General features: G+C 39.0%; 12 non-coding genes across 12 annotated transcripts; all 12 read right to left on the bottom strand.

The window, feature by feature from the left end:
- Window positions 1-299: 299 nt before the first annotated feature.
- On the bottom strand, window positions 300-381 carry TRNAS-CGA (transfer RNA serine (anticodon CGA)). Its single transcript has one exon. It is a non-coding gene; the product is annotated as a tRNA-Ser (tRNA).
- A 1462-nt stretch (window positions 382-1843) lies between these two features.
- TRNAS-CGA (transfer RNA serine (anticodon CGA)) lies at window positions 1844-1925 on the bottom strand. Its single transcript has one exon. It is a non-coding gene; the product is annotated as a tRNA-Ser (tRNA).
- Window positions 1926-2248: 323 nt separating this feature from the next.
- TRNAS-CGA (transfer RNA serine (anticodon CGA)) lies at window positions 2249-2330 on the bottom strand. The gene has a single exon. It is a non-coding gene; the product is annotated as a tRNA-Ser (tRNA).
- A 322-nt stretch (window positions 2331-2652) lies between these two features.
- On the bottom strand, window positions 2653-2734 carry TRNAS-CGA (transfer RNA serine (anticodon CGA)). The gene has a single exon. It is a non-coding gene; the product is annotated as a tRNA-Ser (tRNA).
- Window positions 2735-3056: 322 nt separating this feature from the next.
- On the bottom strand, window positions 3057-3138 carry TRNAS-CGA (transfer RNA serine (anticodon CGA)). Its single transcript has one exon. It is a non-coding gene; the product is annotated as a tRNA-Ser (tRNA).
- A 5784-nt stretch (window positions 3139-8922) lies between these two features.
- Window positions 8923-9004, bottom strand: TRNAS-CGA (transfer RNA serine (anticodon CGA)). Its single transcript has one exon. It is a non-coding gene; the product is annotated as a tRNA-Ser (tRNA).
- A 322-nt stretch (window positions 9005-9326) lies between these two features.
- Window positions 9327-9408, bottom strand: TRNAS-CGA (transfer RNA serine (anticodon CGA)). Its single transcript has one exon. It is a non-coding gene; the product is annotated as a tRNA-Ser (tRNA).
- Window positions 9409-10135: 727 nt separating this feature from the next.
- On the bottom strand, window positions 10136-10217 carry TRNAS-CGA (transfer RNA serine (anticodon CGA)). Its single transcript has one exon. It is a non-coding gene; the product is annotated as a tRNA-Ser (tRNA).
- A 727-nt stretch (window positions 10218-10944) lies between these two features.
- On the bottom strand, window positions 10945-11026 carry TRNAS-CGA (transfer RNA serine (anticodon CGA)). Its single transcript has one exon. It is a non-coding gene; the product is annotated as a tRNA-Ser (tRNA).
- A 323-nt stretch (window positions 11027-11349) lies between these two features.
- TRNAS-CGA (transfer RNA serine (anticodon CGA)) lies at window positions 11350-11431 on the bottom strand. The gene has a single exon. It is a non-coding gene; the product is annotated as a tRNA-Ser (tRNA).
- A 322-nt stretch (window positions 11432-11753) lies between these two features.
- TRNAS-CGA (transfer RNA serine (anticodon CGA)) lies at window positions 11754-11835 on the bottom strand. Its single transcript has one exon. It is a non-coding gene; the product is annotated as a tRNA-Ser (tRNA).
- A 322-nt stretch (window positions 11836-12157) lies between these two features.
- TRNAS-CGA (transfer RNA serine (anticodon CGA)) lies at window positions 12158-12239 on the bottom strand. Its single transcript has one exon. It is a non-coding gene; the product is annotated as a tRNA-Ser (tRNA).
- Window positions 12240-12442: the final 203 nt, after the last annotated feature.

The following is a 12442-nucleotide window of genomic DNA, read 5'->3' as shown; positions in this document are numbered from 1 at the left end:
TGCTTTGTTTCTCGGAAATCTTCTGGGAACTGTAATTCAGGTGCAATGTCTCAAAAATCGTAAAAAGCTTTTGATTAGTGAAGGAGAACCTATAAGAAGTATTTTAGAGAACGAGTCAGGTCTGATATAAGTTTTCTGAGAAGGAGGAAAGAAGTTGTTCTTTTCCTGAGAAACCGCAGCATGATTCATTTTAGTTATTTTACAGTTTTAATAGGTTTATGAAACAGGAAAGGCTCAAAGTGAAATAAAAAGGAATTCATGTATTTCGGGAAAGTTTTAATTTCCTGTGTAAAATGTTTAGCTGTGAACAAGATTTGAACCTGTGCAGGGAGACACCATTCGATTTCGAGTGCAATGCCTTAACCTCTCGGCCATCACAGCTAAGATTTTGCTTTGTTTCTCGTAAATCTTCTGGGAACTGTAATTGAGTGGCAATGTCTCAAATATCGGAAAAAGCTTTTGATTAGTGAAGGAGAACCTATGAAGGTCAATGAGTATAAGAAGTATTTTAGAGAACGAGTCAGGTCTGATATAAGTTTTCTGAGAAGGAGGACAGAAATTGTTATTTTCCTGAGAAACCGCAGCATGATTCATTTTAGTTATTTTACAGTTTTAATAGGTTTATGAGACAGGAAAGGCTCAAAGTGAAACTAAAGGAATTCATGTATTTCGGGAAAGTTTTAATTTCCTGTGTAAAATGCTTCGCTGTGAACAGGTTTTGAACCTGTGCAGTGAAATCCTGTTGGATTATCAAGTCATCACAGCTAAGGTTTTGCTTTGTTTCTCGGAAATCTTCTGGGAACCGTAATTCAGGGGCAATGTCTCAAATATCGGAAAAAGCTTTTGATTAGTGAAGGAGAACCTATAAGAAGTATTTTAGAGAACGAGTCAGGTCTGATATAAGTTTTCTGAGAAGGAGGACAGAAATTGTTATTTTCCTGAGAAACCGCAGCATGATTCATTTTAGTTATTTTACAGTTTTAATAGGTTTATGAGACAGGAAAGGCTCAAAGTGAAACTAAAGGAATTCATGTATTTCGGGAAAGTTTTAATTTCCTGTGTAAAATGCTTCGCTGTGAACAGGTTTTGAACCTGTGCAGTGAAATCCTGTTGGATTATCAAGTCATCACAGCTAAGGTTTTGCTTTGTTTCTCGGAAATCTTCTGGGAACTGTAATTCAGGGGCAATGTCTCAAATATCGGAAAAAGCTTTTGATTAGTGAAGGAGAACCTATAAGAAGTATTTTAGAGAACGAGTCAGGTCTGATATAAGTTTTCTGAGAAGGAGGAAAGAAGTTGTTCTTTTCCTGAGAAACCACAGCATGATTCATTTTAGTTATTTTACAGTTTTAATGGGTTTATGAGACAGGAAAGGCTCAAAGTGAAACTAAAGGAATTCATGTATTTCGGGAAAGTTTTAATTTCCTATGTAAAATGCTTAGCTGTGAACAAGATTTGAACCTGTGCAGGGAGACGCCATTGGATTTCAAGTGCAATGCCTTAACCTCTCGGCCATCACAGCTAAGGTTTTGCTTTGTTTCTTGGAAATCTTCTGGGAACTGTAATTCAGGGGCAATGTCTCAAATATTGGAAAAAGCTTTTGAATAGTGAAGGAGAACTTATCAATGTCAATGAGTATAAGAAGTATTTTAGAGAACGAGTCAGGTCTAATACAAGTTTTCTGAGAAGGAGGAAAGAAATTGTTATTTTCCTGAGAAACCGCAGCATGATTCATTTTAGTTATTTTACCGTTTTAATGTGTTTATGAGACAGGAAAGGCTCAAAGTGAAACTAAAGGAATTCATGTATTTCTGGAAAGTTTTAATTTCCTGTGTAAAATGCTGCGCTGTGAACAGGATTTGAACCTGTGCAGGGAAACCCCATTGGATTTCGAGTCCAACGCCTTAACCTCTCGGCCATCACAGCTTAGGTTTTGCTTTGTTTCTCGGAAATCTTCTGGGAACTGTAATTAAGGGGGCAATGTCTCAAATATTGGAAAAAGCTTTTGATTAGTGAAGGAGAACGTATGTATGTCAATGAGTATAAGAAGTATTTTAGAGAACGAGTCAGGTCTGATATAAGTTTTCTGAGAAGGAGGAAAGAAATAGTTCTTTTCCTGAGAAACCGCAGCATGATTCATTTTAGTTATTTTACAGTTTTAATGGGTTTATGAGACAGGAAAGGCTCAAAGTGAAACTAAAGGAATTCATGTATTTCGGGAAAGTTTTAATTTCCTGTGTAAAATGCTTCGCTGTGAACAAGATTTGAACTTGTGCAGGGAAACCCCATTGGATTTCGAGTCCAACGCCTTAACCTCTCGGCCATCACAGCTTAGGTTTTGTTTTGTTTCTCGGAAATCTTCTGGGAACTGTAATTCAGGGGCAATGTTTCAAATATTGGAAAAAGCTTTTGATTAGTGAAGGAGAACTTATGAATGTCAATGAGTATAAGAAGTATTTTAGAGAACGAGTCAGGTCTGATATAAGTTTTCTGAGAAGGAGGACAGAAATTGTTCTTTTCCTGAGAAACTGCAGCATGATTCATTTTAGTTATTTTACAGTTTTAATAGGTTTATGAGACAGGAAAGGCTCAAAGTGAAACTAACGGAATTCATGTATTTCGGGAAAGTTTTAATTTCCTGTGTAAAATGCTTTGCTGTGAACAGGATTTCAACCTGTGCAGGGAGACCCCATTGGATTTCGAGTGCAATGCCTTAACCTCTCGGCCATCACAGCTTAGGTTTTGCTTTGTTTCTCGGAAATCTTCTGGGAACTGTAATTCAGGGGCAATGTCTCAAAAATCGTAAAAAGCTTTTGATTAGTGAAGGAGAACTTATGTATGTCAATGAGTATAAGAAGTATTTTAGAGAACGAGTCAGGTCTGATATAAGTTTTCTGAGAAAGAGGAAAGAAATAGTTATTTTCCTGAGAAACCGCAGCATGATTCATTTTAGTTATTTTACAGTTTTAATGGGTTTATACGACAGGAAAGGCTCAAAGTGAAACTAAAGGAATTCATGTATTTCGGGAAAGTTTTAATTTCCTGTGTAAAATGCTTCGCTGTGAACAGGATTTCAACCTGTGCAGGGAGACCCCATTGGATTTCGAGTGCAATGCCTTAACCTCTTGGCCATCACAGCTAAGATTTTGCTTTGTTTCTCGGAGATCTTCTGGGAACTGTAATTCAGGGGCAATGTCTCAAATATCGGAAAAAATCTTTTGATAAGTGAAGGAGAATCTATGAAGGTCAATGAGTATAAGAAGTATTTTAGAGAACGAGTCAGGTCTGATATAAGTTTTCTGAGAAGGAGGAAAGAAATTGTTCTTTTCCTGAGAAACCGCAGCATGATTCATTTTAGTTATTTTACAGTTTTAATGGGTTTATGAGACAGGAAAGGCTCAAAGTGAAACTAAAGGAATTCATGTATTTCGAAAAGTTTGAATTTCCTGTGTAAAATGCTTCGCTGTGAAGAAGATTTGAACCTGTGCAGGTAGACCCCATTGGATTTCGAGTGCAATGCCTTAACCTCTTGGCCATCACATCTAAGGTTTTGCTTTGTTTCTCGGAAATCTTCTGGTAACTGTAATTCAGGGGCAATGTCTCAAATATCGTAAAAAGCTATTGATTAGTGAAGGAGAACCTATAAGAAGTATTTTAGAGAACGAGTCAGGTCTGATATAAGTTTTCTGAGAAGGAGGAAAGAAGTTGTTCTTTTCCTGAGAAACCGCAGCATGATTCATTTTAGTTATTTTACAGTTTTAACCCCTTCCCTCTTTAGCCACTTTTGACCTTCCTGACACAGCCTCATTTTTCAAATCTGACATGTTTCACTTTATGTGGTAATAACGTTGAAATGCTTTCACATATCCGGTCGATTCTGAGACTGTTTTCTCGTGACACATTGGACTTTAAGATAGTGGTAAAATTTGGTCGATACATTCAGTATTTAATTGTGAAAAACACGAAAATATAGTGAAAAATTGCAAAAATTAGCATTTTTCTCAATTTAAATGTATCTGCTTGTAAGACAGGCAGTTATACCACACAAAATTGTTGCTAATTAACATCCCCCATATGTCTACTTTAGATTGGCATCGTTTTTTGAACATCCTTTAATTTTTCTATGGCCTCACAAGGCTTAGAACTTTAGCAGCAATTTCTCACATTTTCAAGAAAATTTCAAAAGGCTATTTTTACAGGGGCCAGTTCAGTTGTGAAGTGGTTTTGAGGGCCTTATATATTAGAAACCCCCAAAAAGTCACCCCATTTTAAAAACTTCACCCCTCAAAGTATTCAAAACAGCATTTAGAAAATGTCTTAACCCTTTACACATTTCACAGGAATTAAAGCAAAGTAGAGGTGAAATTTACAAATTTCATATTTTTTTACAGAAATAAATTTTTAATACAATTTTTTTTATAAGACAGAAGGTTTTACCAGAGAAATGCAACTCAATATTTGTTGCCCAGTTTCTCCAGTTTTAGGAAATATCCCACATGTGGCCGTAGCGTGCTACTGGACTGAAGCACCGGCCTCAGAAGCAAAGGAGCACCTAGTGGATTTTGGGGCCTTATTTTTGTTAGAATATATTTTAGGCACCATGTCCGGTTTGAAGGGCTCTTGCGGTGCCAAAACAGTGAAAATCCCCCAAAAGTGACCCCATCTGGGAAACTAGACACTAGACACCGGGAAATTATCTAGGGGTGTAGTGAGCATTTTGACCGCACAGGTTTTTTACAGAAATTATTGGAAGTAGGCCGTGAAAATTAAAATCAACATTTCTTCAAAGAAAATGTAGGTTTAGCGATTTTTTTTCTCATTTCCACAAGGACTAATGGAGAAAAAGCATCACAAAATTTGTAAAGCAATTTCTCCCGAGTAAAACACTACCCCATATGTGGTAATAAATGGATATTTGGACACACGGCAGGGCTTAGAAGGGAAAGAGCGCCGTTTGGCTTTTGGAGCTCAAATTTAGCAGGAATGGTTTGAGAGGCCATGTCACATCTACAAAGCCCCTGAGGGGACAAAACAGTGGAAACCCCCCACAAGTGACCCCATTTCGGAAACTACACCCATTGAGGAAATTATATAGGGGTATAGTGAGCGTTTTGACCCCACAGGTTTTTTGCATAAATTATTGAAAGTAGGCTGTGAAAATGATAATCTAAATTTTTTCAAAGAAAATGTAGGTTTAGCTAATTTATTCTCATTTCCACAAGGACTGAAGGAGAAAAAACATCGTAAAATTTGTAAAGCAATTTCTGCCGAGTAAAACAATACCCCACATGTGGTAATAAACGGCTGTTTGGACACACGGCAGGGCTTAGAAGGGAAAGAGCGCCATTTGGCTTCTGGAGTCCACATTTAGCAGGAATGGTTTGCGGAGGCCATGTCACATTTACGAAGCCCCTGAGGGGACAAAACAGTGGAAACCCCCCACAAGTGACCCCATTTTGGAGACTACACCCATTGAGGAAATTATCTAGGGGTATAGTGAGCGATTTGACTCCACAGTTTTTTTGCAGAAAATATTGGAAGTAGGCCCTGAAAATAATAATCTACATTTTTTCAAAAAAAATCTAGGTTTAGCTAATTTTTTCTCATTTCCAGAAGGACTGAAGGAGAAAAAGCACCACAAAATTTGTAAAGCAATTTCTCCCGAGTAAAACAATACCCCACATGTGGTAATAAACGGCTGTTTGGACACAGGGCAGGGCTTAGAAGGGAAACAGCACTATTTGGCTTTTTGAGATCACATTTAGCAGGAATGGTTTGAGGCGGCCATGTCACATTTGCAAAGCCCCTGAGGGGACAAAACAATGAAAACGCCCAAAAAGGGACTCCATTTAGGAAACTACACCTCTTGAGGAATTCATCTAGGGGTGTAGTAAGCATTTTGACCCCACAGACGTTTCATAGAATTTATTAGAATTAGGCAGTGAAAATAAAAACAGTCCTTTTTCTTCAATAAGACGTAGCTTTAGCGCAAATTTTTTCAATACCCCATATGTGGTCATAAACTGCTGTTTGGGCAAACGGCAGGGCTCAGAAGGAAAGGACTGCCATTTGGAGTGCAGATGTTGCTGGATTGGTTTCTGGGCGCCTGTGGGCCCAAAACAGTGGAAACCCCCCAGAAGTGACCCCATTTTGGAAACGACACCCCTCAATGCATTTACCAAGGGGTGTAGTAAGCATTTTAACCCTGCAGGTGTTTTGTAGAAATTAGTGTGCACTCGATGTTGCAGAGTGAAAATGGGATTTTCTTCCATAGATATGCCAATATGTGGTGCCCGGCTTGTGCCACCATAACAAGACAGCCCTCTAATTATTATGCGGTGTTTCCCGGTTTTAGAAACACCCTACATGTGGCCCTAATCTTTTGCCTGGACATATGACAGGGCTCAGGAGTGAAGAGTACCATGCGGAGTGGAGGCCTAATTTGGCGATTTACAAAGTATTGGTTCACAACTGCAGAGGCTCAGATGTGAAATAATAAAAAGAAACCCCTGAGAAGTGACCCCATTATGGAAACTGCACCCCTCAAGGCATTTATTAAGAGGTGTAGTGAGGATTTTCACCCCACAGGACTTTTCCATAAATGAATGCACTGCGGATGGTGCAAATTAAAAATTAATATTTTTCCCTAGATATGCCATTCAGTGGCAAATATGTCATGCCAAGCTTATGACACTGGAGACACACACCCCAAAAATTGTTAAAAGGGTTCTCCCGGGTATGACGATGCCATATATGTTTAAGGAAACTGCTGTTTGGGCACGCTGTAGGGTTCAGAGCCGAGGGAGCACCATTTGGCTTTTGGAGAGCGGATTTTGCTTGGTACTAAATTTGTTTGAGTATTGCTGGTGTTTTATAATGTGGGGGTACATGTAAGCGGGGCGGAGTATATAAGGGGCATAGTCAGGTGGTATGAAAAAAATAAAATAATCCATAGATGTGTGTTACGCTGTGAAGCAATCCTTTCCGCACAGGCCAGTGTCGCACTGATAAATGGTGTAATTTCTTATCCCCCTTTTGGTCCACACTCTGCACCTTTGTAGTTTGAGGAATTTTGCTGGGAAGTGTTGTCCTGGTATAATACGGGCACCGTCGCTTCCAGTGGATATGTTTGGGCCCTCCCTTTCCTGGTTCCCTAATTTTAGGTCCTTGATAAATCGCCTCTTCAAACTGAAGAAATGTTCCCCTCGGGTACAACTGCATATTTTTTTATTTCCTGACTTATTGGAGCCATAACTAATTTTATTTTTCATAGACGTAGCGGTATGAGGGCTGGTTTGTTGCGGGACGAGCTGTAGTTATTATTGGTACCATTTTGGGGTACATGTGACTTTTTGATCACCTTTTATCCTATTTTTTGGGATGCCAGGTAAACAAAAAAATGCAATTCTGGCACAGCTTTTTTCGGTTTTTTTATACAGCGTTCACCATGCGTTATAAATTACATGTTAACTTTATTCTGTGGGTCAGTACGATTCTGGCGATACCTAATTTATAGCACTTTTTTATGTTTTACAACTTTTTTCACAATAAAATTACTTTTGTAAAAAGAATGTATTTTTTTCTGTCGCCAAGTTGTGAGAACCATAACGTTTTAATTTTTTTGTCGACGGAGGTGTATGAGGGCTTGTTTTTTGCGGGACGAGCTATAGTTTTTATAGGTACCATTTTTGAATACGTGCGACTTTTTGATCACTTTTTATTCTAATATTTGTAGGGCAAAGTGACTAAAAAACAGAAACTCTGGTAACGTTTTTTACGGTTTTTTTTACGCTGTTCACCACGTGCAATAAATAATACAATATTTTGATACCTCAGGTCGTTACGGTCATGGCGATACCAAATACATATGGTTTATTATTATTTTTCAATAATAAAGGACTTGATAAGAGTAAAAGGGGGATTGTGTTTTATTTGATTACTTGAAACTTTTATTGTTTTCAAACTTTTATTTTTTGCACTTTTTTTGACACTTTTTTACACTTTTTTTACACTTTTCTTCAAGTCCCACTAGGGGACTTGAAGGTCCAACGGTCAGATTTTTTTTTTTTCTAATACATTGCACTACCTATGTAGTGCAATGTATTAGATCTGTCAGTCATTCACTGACAGCAAGCCGGTTAGGCTTCGCCTCCCGGCGGGGCCTAAATCGGCTTCCGTAATGGCAGAGCAGGAGACCATTGTGTCTCCTGTTGCCATAACAGCAGTCGCCAGTCCCAATTGCCTGTCAGGGCTGGCGATCTGCTAGTAACCGCTACGATGCAGCAATCGCTTTCGATTGCTGCATCGAAGGGGTTAATGGCAGGGATCGGAGCTAGCTCCGGTTCCTGCCGTTACAGGTGGATGTCAGCTGTACAGTACAGCTGACATCCACCGCTGATGACGCCGGATCAGCTCCTGACCCGGCGCCATCTTGCCGGCAGCTACGGAAGCCGATCAGGCTCCGCCGCCGGGCGGATCTTGACCGGCTTCGGTGCTAGGCAGACCGGGAGGCCAGTATTAGGCCTCCGGTTGCCATTGCAGCCACCAGAACCCCGGCAATTTCATTGCTGGGGCTCCGATGAGCTGCAAACACCTTAAGTGCAGTGATCGCGTTTGAGCGCTGCACTTAAGGGGTTAATGGCGGGGATCGAAGCTAATTTCGGTCCCCGCCGTTACAGTCGGATGTCAGCTGTAAGATACAGCTGAGATCCGGTGATGATGGCACCGACTCAGTTTCTGAGCCGGTGCCAAACAATTGACGTACATGTACGGCATTTTGCGGGAAGTCAATGCTTTCCATGACGTACATGTACGGCAAATGTCGGGAAGAGGTTAATAGGTTTATGAGACAGTAAAGGCTCAAAGTGAAATTAAAGGAATTCATGTATTTCGGGAAAGATTTAATTTCCTGTGTAAAATGCTTTGCTGTGAACAAGATGCGAACCTGTGCAGGGAGACCCCATTGGATTTCGAGTGCAATGCCTTAACCTCTCGGCCATCACAGCTAAGGTTTTGCTTTGTTTCTCGGAAATCTTCTGGGAGCTGTAATTCAGGGGCAATGTCTCAAATATCGTAAAAAGCTTTTGATTAGTGAAGGAGAACCTATGAAGGTCAATGAGTATAAGAAGTATTTTAGAGAACGAGTCAGGTCTGATATAAGTTTTCTGACAAGGAGGAAAGAAATTGTTCTTTTCCTGAGAAACAGCAGCATGATTCATTTTAGTTATATTACCGTTTTAATAGGTTTATGAGACAGGAAAGGCTCAAAGTGAAACTAAAGGAATTCATGTATTTCGGGAAAATTTTAATTTCCTGTGTAAAATGCTCCGCTGTGAACAGGATTTGAACCTGTGCAGGGAGACCCCATTTGATTTCGAGTGCAACGCCTTAAACTCTCGGCCATCACAGCTTAGGTTTTGCTTTGTTTCTCTGAAATCTTCTGGGAGCTGTAATTCAGGAGGCAATGCCTCAAATATTGGAAAAAGCTTTCGATTAGTCAAGGAGACCCTATGAAAGTCGATGAGTATAAGAAGTATTTTAGAGAAAGAGACACGTCTGATATAAGTTTTCTGAGAGGGAGGACAGAAATTGTTCTTTTCCTGAGAAACTGCAGCATGATTCATTTTAGTTATTTTACAGTTTTAATGGGTTTATGAGAAAGGAAAGGCTCAAAGTGAAACTAAAGGAATTAATATATTAAGGGAATGTTTTAATTTCCTGTATAGAATGCTTCGCGTTGAACAGTATTTGAACCTGTGCAGGGAGACCCCATTGGATTTCGAGTCCGATGCATTAACCTCTCGCCATCACAGCTTAAGTTTTGTTTTGTTTCTCGGAAATCTTCTGGGAACTGTAATTCAGGGAGCAATGTCTCAAATATTGGAAAAAGCTTTTGATTAGTGAAGGAGACCCTATGAATGTCAATGAGTATAAGAAGTATTTTAGAGAACGAGTCAGGTCTGATATAAGTATTCTGTGAAGGAGGAAACAAATTGTTCTTTTCCTGAGAAACCTCAGCATGATTCATTTTAGTTATTTTACCGTTTATATAGGTTTATGAGACAGGAAAGGCTCAAAGTGAAACTAAAGGAATTCATGTATTTCGGGAAAATTTTAATTTCCTGTGTAAAATGCTCCGCTGTGAACAGGATTTGAACCTGTGCAGGGAGACCCCATTGGATTTCGAGTGCAACGCCTTAAACTCTCGGCCATCACAGCTTAGGTTTTGCTTTGCTTCTCTGAAATCTTCTAGGAACTGTAATTCAGGGGGCAATGCCTCAAATATCGGAAAAAGCTTTTGATTAGTGAAGGAGAACCTATGAATGTCAATGAGTATAAGAAGTATTTTAGAGAACGAGTCAGGTCTGATATAAGTATTCTGTGAAGGAGGAAACAAAATGTTATTTTCCTGAGAAACCTCAGCATGACTCATTTTAGTTATTTTACAGTTTTAATGGGTTTATGAGACAGGAAAGGCTCAAAGTGAAACTAAAGGAATTCATGTATTTCGGGAAAGTTTTAATTTACTGTGTAAAATGCTCTGCTGTGAACAGGATTTGAACCTGTGCAGGGAGACCCCATTGGATTTCAAGTGCAACGCCTTAAACTCTCGGCCATCACAGCTTAGGTTTTGCTTTGTTTTTCGGAAATCTTCTGGGAACTGTAATTCAGGGGCAATGTCTCAAATATCGGAAAAAGCTTTTGATTAGTGAAGGAGAACCTATGAATGTCAATGAGTATAAGAAGTATTTTAGAGAACGAGTCAGGTCTGATATAAGTTTTCTGAGAAGGAGGAAAGAAATTGTTCTTTTCCTGAGAAGCCGCAGCATGATTCATTTTAGTTATTTTACAGTTTTAATAGGTTTATGAGACAAGAAAGGCTCAAAGTGAAACTAAAGGAATTAATATATTAAGGGAATGTTTTAATTTCCTGTATAAAATGCTTCGCTGTGAACAGGATTTGAACCTGTGCAGGGATACCCCATTGGATTTCGAGTCCAACGCCTTAACCTCTCGGCCATCACAGCTTAAGTTTTGCTTTGTTTCTCGGAAATCTTCTGGGAACTGTAATTCAGGGAGCAATGTCTCAAATATTGGAAAAAGCTTTTGATTAGTGAAGGAGACCCTATGAATGTCAATGAGTATAAGAAGTATTTTAGAGAACGAGTCAGGTCTGATATAAGTTTTCTGTGAAGGAGGAAACAAATTGTTCTTTTCCTGAGAAACCGCAGCATGATTAATTTTAGTTATTTTACCGTTTTAATGGGTTTATGAGACAGGAAAGGCTCAAAGTGAAACTAAAGGAATTCATGTATTTCTGGAAAGTTTTAATTTCCTGTGTAAAATGCTTTGCTGTGAACAGGATTTCAACCTGTGCAGGGAGACCCCATTGGATTTCGAGTGCAATGCCTTAACCTCTCGGCCATCACAGCTTAGGTTTTGCTTTGTTTCTCGGAAATCTTCTGGGAACTGTAATTCAGGGGCAATGTCTCAAAAATCGTAAAAAGCTTTTGATTAGTGAAGGAGAACCTATGAATGTCAATGAGTATAAGAAGTATTTTAGAGAACGAGTCAGTTCTGATACAAGTTTTCTGAGAAGGAGGAAAGAAATTGTTCTTTTCCTGAGAAACCGCAGCATGATTCATTTTAGTTATTTTACAGTTTTAATAGGTTTATGAGACAGGAAAGGCTCAAAGTGAAACTAAAGGAATTCATGTATTTCTGGAAAGTTTTAATTTCCTGTGTAAAATGCTGCGCTGCGAACAGGATTTGAACCTGTGCAGGGAAACCCCATTGGATTTCGAGTCCAACGCCTTAACCTCTCGGCCATCACAGCTTAGGTTTTGTTTTGTTTCTCGGAAATCTTCTGGGAACTGTAATTCAGGGGCAATGTTTCAAATATTGGAAAAAGCTTTTGATTAGTGAAGGAGAACTTATGAATGTCAATGAGTATAAGAAGTATTTTAAAGAACGAGTCAGGTCTGATATAAGTTTTCTGAGAAGGAGGACAGAAATTGTTCTTTTCCTGAGAAACTGCAGCATGATTCATTTTAGTTATTTTACAGTTTTAATAGGTTTATGAGACAGGAAAGGCTCAAAGTGAAACTAAAGGAATTCATGTATTTCGGGAAAGTTTTAATTTCCTGTGTAAAATGCTTTGCTGTGAACAGGATTTCAACCTGTGCAGGGAGACCCCATTGGATTTCGAGTGCAATGCCTTAACCTCTCGGCCATCACAGCTTAGGTTTTGCTTTGTTTCTCGGAAATCTTCTGGGAACTGTAATTCAGGGGCAATGTCTCAAAAATCGTAAAAAGCTTTTGATTAGTGAAGGAGAACTTATGTATGTCAATGAGTATAAGAAGTATTTTAGAGAACTAGTCAGGTCTGATATAAGTTTTCTGAGAAAGAGGAAAGAAATAGTTCTTTTCCTGAGAAACTGCAG

This window comes from Rhinoderma darwinii, assembly GCF_050947455.1.
Source record: "Rhinoderma darwinii isolate aRhiDar2 chromosome 1 unlocalized genomic scaffold, aRhiDar2.hap1 SUPER_1_unloc_22, whole genome shotgun sequence".
NCBI classification, from domain to species: Eukaryota; Metazoa; Chordata; class Amphibia; order Anura; family Rhinodermatidae; genus Rhinoderma; species Rhinoderma darwinii.
This window is presented reverse-complemented; position numbering and strand designations above follow the sequence as displayed.